Source organism: Eschrichtius robustus, chromosome 20 (assembly GCF_028021215.1).
Source record: "Eschrichtius robustus isolate mEscRob2 chromosome 20, mEscRob2.pri, whole genome shotgun sequence".
In the NCBI taxonomy this organism is placed as follows: domain Eukaryota; kingdom Metazoa; phylum Chordata; class Mammalia; order Artiodactyla; family Eschrichtiidae; genus Eschrichtius; species Eschrichtius robustus.
In genome coordinates, this window is record NC_090843.1 from 46168775 (window position 1) to 46177105 (window position 8331).

The following is an 8331-nucleotide window of genomic DNA, read 5'->3' on the forward strand; positions in this document are numbered from 1 at the left end:
GTTAACAGAAAGATTGGTTACTGAGTGAACTGTTGAGTATGGTTATAATGTTTATGGGTTTTGTCTGGAATGTTACTGGTTTTGATCTGTGTTTTGCAGATATGGGGAAGCCCTTCCCCTCAAGTTGGTTATGATTTATAGCAATTTGGTAAACTACACCTGTGGGTAAAATTCAAGCATTTTTTCTTTTCTCTCTCTGCCTGGTCCCTCCAGAAACTGGGGACTTCTGGGTTCGGAGCAGCCTTACCAAGTGAATGGGAAAGAGTGTCTCCTGGCATGTGCAGGAATCTCAGTATCTTGGAGACAGAGAAATCCACCAAGGCAGAGCCTGATAGCAGACCTTTGGCATGCTTTGCTGGCTTTGAGAGGACTTTTGGGAATTCAGTCTGAGACTCGTGAGTTCCCCCTCAGCCAGTTTGGAGGAGACTATGTGGTCAACTGACCACACTTATTTTGCAAACAAATTAGTTTTGACTGGCTGTGTTTGCTGGAGATGAGGGCAGTTTTAGAGAGAACAACGTTATGTTTCAGTGGATATTAAATTCTAGTTCTGTTAATTGAGGTCTGTATTTATAAAAGTTATTGCATTAGCCATACTTTTGCCCTGATCTGGATGGAAGGAAAATTATCTAGTGAAATTGTCAGAGTATAACTACTCATGAAGTGCGACACTGCTTGCTTTAAGTCTGCTACTAAAAGCACATGTATAATGCTTGTGTGACAATTGGGTATAAGTGATAAAATATATGACCTATAAAGTGTTTCCCGATTAACGTACCTCTGAGCCTGTTCACGAGGTCTGATTAGTTTTCCCCCAACGTGAATGGCTAGGCGAATATAAAGGAGGACTAGCACCGAGGGACACGATCTGAACTTGGGGTAGGAGTCAGCACCCCAGCATTGAGGGATGGATATTTTGATCATCCATGCTTTCTATTGAAAGATTTGCAATCAAAAGGGGGAAATGATGGAAAAACCTGCACATATTGAGGTATGGGGAAGTCAGAAGGCTTATACATGGTTGAACTTAAAGTTTACTGACCAGAGCAGCGTGGTTTTTGGCCTTTCAGACATGCGTTGTACATCTGCTTTGTCCATTGAGGAAGGGAATGCATTTGGAAGTCAAAATGGAGTCGCTGTGGTTCAGACAACCCAGGTGAAACTAGGTGGCCACTGTATACATGATTTTGGACATGCTCTTGTATTACTGAACACTCAAGTTTTCTGAACTGTATTGCAGACCAGGACAAAAACCACAGGCGGGTGTGGTATTATCTCTGAATGCAGTTACTGCTTGTTTTTTGCTTAACTGTCATGATCTCCCCTGTGTCGTGCCTGTTAGATGTCTTACGCTTCATCCCTAGCCTGAGTGGAGGAAATCTATGCGAGGACTGAGTAGCAACGCTGGCCTCACTGTGAAATAAGTCTAACTGCTGGGTCTACAGTGAGATGCTCCTCTAGACTTCCATGAAAAATCAACCCGGCTACTGTGACTAGTGGGGAAAAGACATCCCATATGCCAGTACATCCGAAGGACCCCTGTCAGTATATGTTAGTGTACAATTGACTGCCCATGAGCCCCTCTGGGCTATGCTGTGTGGAATGGAATAGGCTGTCTTCTGAACACACAAGTCCAACTAGTGGGATTAATTGTTTTTTGTTTGGAAAGACCTAATGGGTCCACCCCTAATGGCACTCAACATAACATGGGGTGACAGATCTGTACTGTGCCTGCTGACTCCTGGCTAGGCCACCAACCAGAATGTTTCTTTTAAAGCCGGGCCTTCCCCTCCCCATAGGGGTGGCTCTGGTTTTGTGAAAACCAGGGGTGACCTGTCTGTATTGTATTTGTGGCATCTGGTTGCAGCGCCCCCTATATACTTGACCCCAGGGATATCATGGAAGAGGGGCGGACCAAGATGGTAAGGGTCGTGCAGGGTAAGTAGCGGTGGAGTATATGGTCAGGCCACTCAAGATGGCTGCTCTCTTGCTCTCTGTACATCCCCTGCCCAACCAGTGCCTGCTTCACCTACACCCTACTCACATGACTGACCTTCCTGCATACTTGTCCCAAGCCCCAGCTAGTAATTGTTCTTATCAAAGGGGCAGTGAGGGGCTTGCCCCTCTACTGGTTTCCTTGGTAACTAATGAGCCCACCCAACATCAATTCCTCTATAACTGGCAATCTCCCTCTGCCCACCCTCCCCAGCTCCCCACCCCTCCTCCGGGAGCAAAGACGGCCACCACAGTGGGGTGTCTCTCCAGGACCTTGCTTCAGACATGTAAGCTCCCCCATTCATTAACCATTGATGTCTCTGAAAAAACTAAATGAAAATAAAAGTCTAATTCTGACTGGTTGTGTCACTTAATGATTTATTTATCACTCTAGTAATAATATTTTAAAACTATAATATTTTAAAAATATATAAATACTCATGAGTTTCTCTTTAGACTGAAGAGGATTATTGATGCCGCCTTCTTCTTCCGTATGAATGAGGAAAGCTTTACCTTGTATATCTGCTGCATTTCTGTTTTAAGTAAAAATTTGAGAGTTTGTGTCTCATTAAACAGAAAAAAAAAAATGGTGCTGTAAAATAAATGATTAAATTTTGGGAAAAGGGAGCACGGAGGCCAGTGACTCCATGATAGGGTCAAATATGAGCCAGCAAAAGGTTAAGCAAGATTAACCTCCAGTTGGGTTTTGCTGGGGTACCTGCCTATCTGCAATCTGGCTCTAACCATTTGGGACCTAACTTCACTAAGATCTGAAAATCTACCCAGCCATTGTAAAACTAAAACAAAATGTTTTTTAATTTTTAAATTTAAATTTTGTTTTAGACTTACAGGAAAGTTACAAAGTAGGTACAGAAAGCTTCCGTATACCCCTCACTCACTTTCTCATTTTGTTAGCATCTTATCTATGGTTCATTTGTCACAGCTAAGGAACCAACCTTAGGACACTACTGTTGGGACTTCCCTGGTGGCGCAGTGGTTAAGAATCCGTCTGCCAATGCAGGGGACACGGGTTCAATCCCTGCTCCAGGAAGACCCCACATGCCATGGAGCAACTAAGCCTGTGCGCCACACTACTGAGCCTGCACTCTACAGCCTGCGAGCCACAACTACTGAGCCCACATGCCGCAACTACTGAGCCCTCATGCTGCAACGACTGAAGCCCGTGTACCTAGAGCCCATGCTCTGCAACAAGAGAAGCCACCGTAATGAGAAGCCCGCGCACCTCAACAAAGACCCAACGCAGCCAAAAATGAATTTTAAAAAATAAATAAATAAATAAATTTTTCTTAAAAAAGGACACTACTGTTAATTAAACTCCACACTTTATTTGGGTTTCTTAGTTTTTCCCTAATGTCCTTTTTTTGTTGTTCCAGGATCTCATCCAAGATACCACATTACATGCAGTAGTCATGTCTCCTTAGCTTCCTTTGGTCTGTGACAGTTCTCAGACTTTGTTTCTGGTGACCTTGACAGTTTTGATGAGTACTAGTCAGGCATTTTGTACAATGCCCCTCAATGTGGGTTTGTCTGATGTTTTTCTCATAATTGGGCTGGAGTTATGGGTTTTTGAGAGGAAGACCACAGGGGCTAAGAGTCATTCTCATCACATCATATCAAGGACATAGGCTCTCAATGTGACTTATCACTGATGATGTTAACTTTGGTCACCTGACTGAGGTAGTGCTTGCTAGGTTTCTCCACTGTAAAGTTACTTTTGCCCTCTCTTCATGTCAGTAAGTGCAGCCCACACTCAAAGGATGGAGATTGAAGATCCACCTCCTTGAAAGCAAGGAAATCTACATAAACTATCTAGAATTGTTTTCCATTTCCTGGTGTAATGCTTTAAAATATTTTTTAAATTTAATTTAATTTTAATTGTTTTAATTAGCATACAAAGTATATTAGCTTCAGGTGTACAATGTAGTGATTTGATATTTTTATACATTATGAAATGATTATTACAATAAGTCTAGTTACCATCATCACCATACGAAGTTATTAAAATATTCTTGACTATATTCCCTATGCTGTACATTACATCCCTAGGACTTATTCATTCTTTAAATGGAAGTTTGTACCTCTTAATCCCCTTGACCTATTTTGCCATCCTCCAACCTCTCTCCCCTCAGGCAACCACCAGTTTGCTCTCTGTATCTGTAAGTCTGTTTCTGTTTTGTTTGTTCATTTGTTTTTTAGATTCAACAAAGAAGTGAGATTCAAACTCAGCCTGCTGGCAAAGATGCAGTTAATGAAGTGGCTATTAAACCCATGGGTGAAACCTCTGAATCAATTAAGTTGGCAGTGAATAAATTATTTCAGTGGACAAAATGGCTCAGAGAAAAGAGCCTGAATACATGGGTCTCCTATGGAAGCCTGCTAAGTTCAAGGTACATGGAATTAAATCTAAAGAGAGAAGTATATCTCAAAAAGAATTCTAGGTATTGACACATGGAGTTAACTGGAACCAAACAGATTCAAACAACACTAACAAAAAATGTTTTCGAGAAAGTTAAATTGCCAGAGAGTCATTGACTAACAAGCCAAAAACTGTGACTTCCTGAGACTTGAAACAAACCTTGGGCCCCCATCATTCTAGGGGCAGGTGGTATGTTGAGGAAGCTGCTCAGCATGCAGGGAGAGAATGGTTCCCAATTTCCCCTTTAAATGTGGCAGAAGAAGATGATGCAAAAGGAGGAACTCTCTGAGGTTGAAACCAAGAACCTTGGGGAGTAATGGACAGGGGAACCACTTACTGGGAGCAAAACTGATCAAAGTACACTCTCCTCCCCAGGTCAGAAGTCCAAGTCAATGTCTGACTGACCAGATGAATTTCAGAATTTTTACGGATCAGTGACTATCCTGTGCCTCCCATTCTTCCCCTGTCTGAGTGCGAGGATTTACTGAGGTTATCCACTTACTGTTTCACATTGCATAGTGTGTATGTGTCGTGTTGGGGGCGGAGGAGGGTAGATAACTTAAATCTCCAAAAAGAGTCCTCTCCAGACCTAATATGAAGACTATCACAATATCGGGACTTAGTCTATCATGGGACATCCCACCGGGATGGAATTTTTGAGTTGTTTCCTTTAGGGATGGAGGTATATCTTGAATATGAAAGGAAGAGAAGTGAATCTTTGTAAGCAAATATTTGTGATGTATTGTAGTCTTTTCCAAAATAGTCTGTCCCGCCTTGGGTTAGGATTACACTTACTGCCCCATTGAAATCAAACTTGGCCGTTTGATTTGCTTTGGCCAATTAAGTATGAGAAGTGATGTGTGCTACTCTGAGCAAAAGCTCTAAGACCATCATGTAGTTTCCCCTTGCTCTTGTCTTCTTCTGCCACAAGACTGGTGATGTCTCAGATAGGGTTCTTCTGGCAGCCTGGATCCCCACATGAGAAGGATGTGGAGCAGAGCCAAGGTGAACCCCCAACAGACATGCAGTGTAAGTGAGAAACAAAATGTTTGTTGTAAGCCACTGAGATTTGGGGATGGTTTGCTCCTGCACCATGACCTGGCCTATACTGATTAACATGTGAAGCATGTCAAGTGAGGCAGAGCAACAAAATGGAAGGGGTCTTGGACTTTGTTGACTTCTCAGAGGAATAACACATCATTTTTTACTTCTTTATGAGAAATACACTTCTAATTTCTTTAAGCCATTGTCAATTTGAGGTTTCTGCAAAAGCATCAAAACCAACATCCAAACACATGCCAACTTTACCCTCATCTCCTTTCATGCTAAGCCATGGGCCTCTCTTTCTCCCTCTTACTCATCCTAGGTAGTGAAATACCTTTGTTCATATATCAACTTATGTCTGCCACACTACGTATCTTTCTTAGGTCTACAGAGTCTGCTATATCCTCTCACATCATGTTGCAGGTTGAGTTCTCCAGAAGCAGATGCTGAGCTGCAGTTTCAGGTGCAAGATGTTTATGACAGAGCAACACCCTGAATAGAATGGGAGGAAGCAGAATTGGGCAGAGAAAGAAGTTGAACTGGGATGCAGCCCTCAACAAACCTTAACCAACCTGGCAGGATGCTGTGCAGTGAATTTTGCCCAACAGAGTTGTCCTGCATTGAGCTGAATGGTTGAGACTTTATATTGTCCATAACTCATTTTCCAGTTGTCAGTTGTAGATTGTGAGTCTGGGAGTGGTTTGTGACCCCAAGCAATGCAGCTCATTGCAGCTGAGGCGGGCCTTGAAGGAGCTGACATTTAGAGGCTGGTCTGCCGACTGCCTTCTCCAAATCTGGGCAGGAAACCTCCCTTGAAGGGAGATCTGGGTGGTGCATCCCCCATGTCTACCACACCCCACCTTCCTACAACCTCCTTTTATTCTCTTATGTATAAAGCTGCAATGATCTCTTTCCCCAAATGTACTTCTGATCTATTCTGCTGTTCATGGCATCAATCACATATACAATGTATTTCATGTAGTTTTAAAGACCAGGATGCAGTTGCCTTTATACGCTGGAGAATCTATATAACCAAAAATTCTACAGTACCTGTTCTTACCCTTTTTCTTTCCTCTATATTCAATACAAGGGGAAGGGAGGGAGGGTCAAAGTGTTTTGTTCAATTTCTTTTACTTTTTAGCAGAGAAGAGCTATCCATTTGCAATCTGAATGTCCCTAGGTTCTCCAGCTATCCGTGTCACTGAGATTTTTGATGCCCACCTGATATTGTCAGCTCTCATTATGTGCAAATAAAGAAAGTTTGGTCTTTTACCTAGTTTCCCTGCATTAAGATTTCTGAGGGTGCCAGAAATGCTTCCATGCACCACAGATCTCTTCTGGTCCTCTCCTCTCACTTTTTGCTCTGGACTGCTGTTCCAAGACCTCTGCCGGTTACCTCCTTGATTAACATGACAGCTCTTCCAAGCTCTGCCCCCTCCATGCTCCTCTGTATCCCAAGAAGAAAAAGAAGCTCTTCCTTCATCTCCCAAGTTACAGGAAACATCAGGCCCTAATTTTAGCAAAACATAGTGAAGGTTTGCTTACGGTGAAAGGGAAATATTTAAAATTAGATGTTCGATATCACTGTGTCCAGAGTCCTTTGACCACAGATTATCCTGATGGCTTTTTTCCTCCTTGTCTCCATGCCTCCTTCTACTGCCATTTTTTCCGCTGAAACATTTGAGAGTAAGTTGCAGACATGATACTCCTTTACCGCCAGTACTTCAGGGGTGTTTCCTAAAAATAAGGACATTAACAGCACAATAATCAAAATCAGGAAATTAACACTGATATAATACTCTGATCTACAGACCTTATTTGACTTTTATCAATTGTGCCATAAATGTCTTTATGGCAAAAGAAAAAAAATTCTGGTCTAGGATTCAATCTAGGATCACACATTACATTTAGTTTTCATGTTTCTTTTTTTTTTAATAGCCATTCATTTAATTAATTAATTAATTAATTAATTAATTTATGGCTGTGTCAGGTCTTAGTTGTGACACATGGGATCTTCGTTGCAGTGCACACGCTCTTCGCTGTGGCGCACGGGCTTAGTTGCCCTGCAGCATGTGGGATCTTAGTTCCCCGACCAGGGATCAAACCCTAGTTCTCTGCACTGGAAAGCGGATTCTTTACCTGTGGACCACCAGGGAAGTCCCTAGTTTTTATGTTTCTTAATCTCCTTTAGTCTGGAACAGTTCCCCAGTCTTCGCCTTTGATGACCTTGCCACTATTGAAGAGTTTAGGCCTGTTATTGTGGAGGATGTCTCTCAATTCAGGTTATGCAAAGGTTGTAGAAGTGTTTTTTGTCCTTCTCAGTGCATTATATCGGAAGACCCACGATATTGATTTATCCCATTACTGATGATACTAACTTTGATCACTTGGATAAGGTGATGTCTGCCAGTTTCTCCACTGTAAATTTACTACTTTTCCCATTTATAATTAATAAATATCTTATGGGGGTGTTTTTACTTCTTAAAACATAATATTTAGGATTTTTCCTATTAAAAAGTAATTATTCAAGAGAGTTCAAAGGAGTGATATTATACCAACTACACTCTTTGGCTCCACAATGCAAATAAATTAGAAATTAGTAGTTAAATAGTAACTATAAAAACCTTCATATGTTTGGGAATTTTATTTTATTTTATTTTATTTTTTAACATCTTTATTGGAGTATAATTGCTTTACAATGGTGTGTTAGTTTCTGCTTTATAACAAAGTGAATCAGTTATACATATACATATGTTCCCTCATCGATAAAAGTAGAAATTCTATAACCATTATACATAATGAATTATTAATAAAATACTTTCCCTCAATTATCACAAGTTTTTCGTTTTTTTACA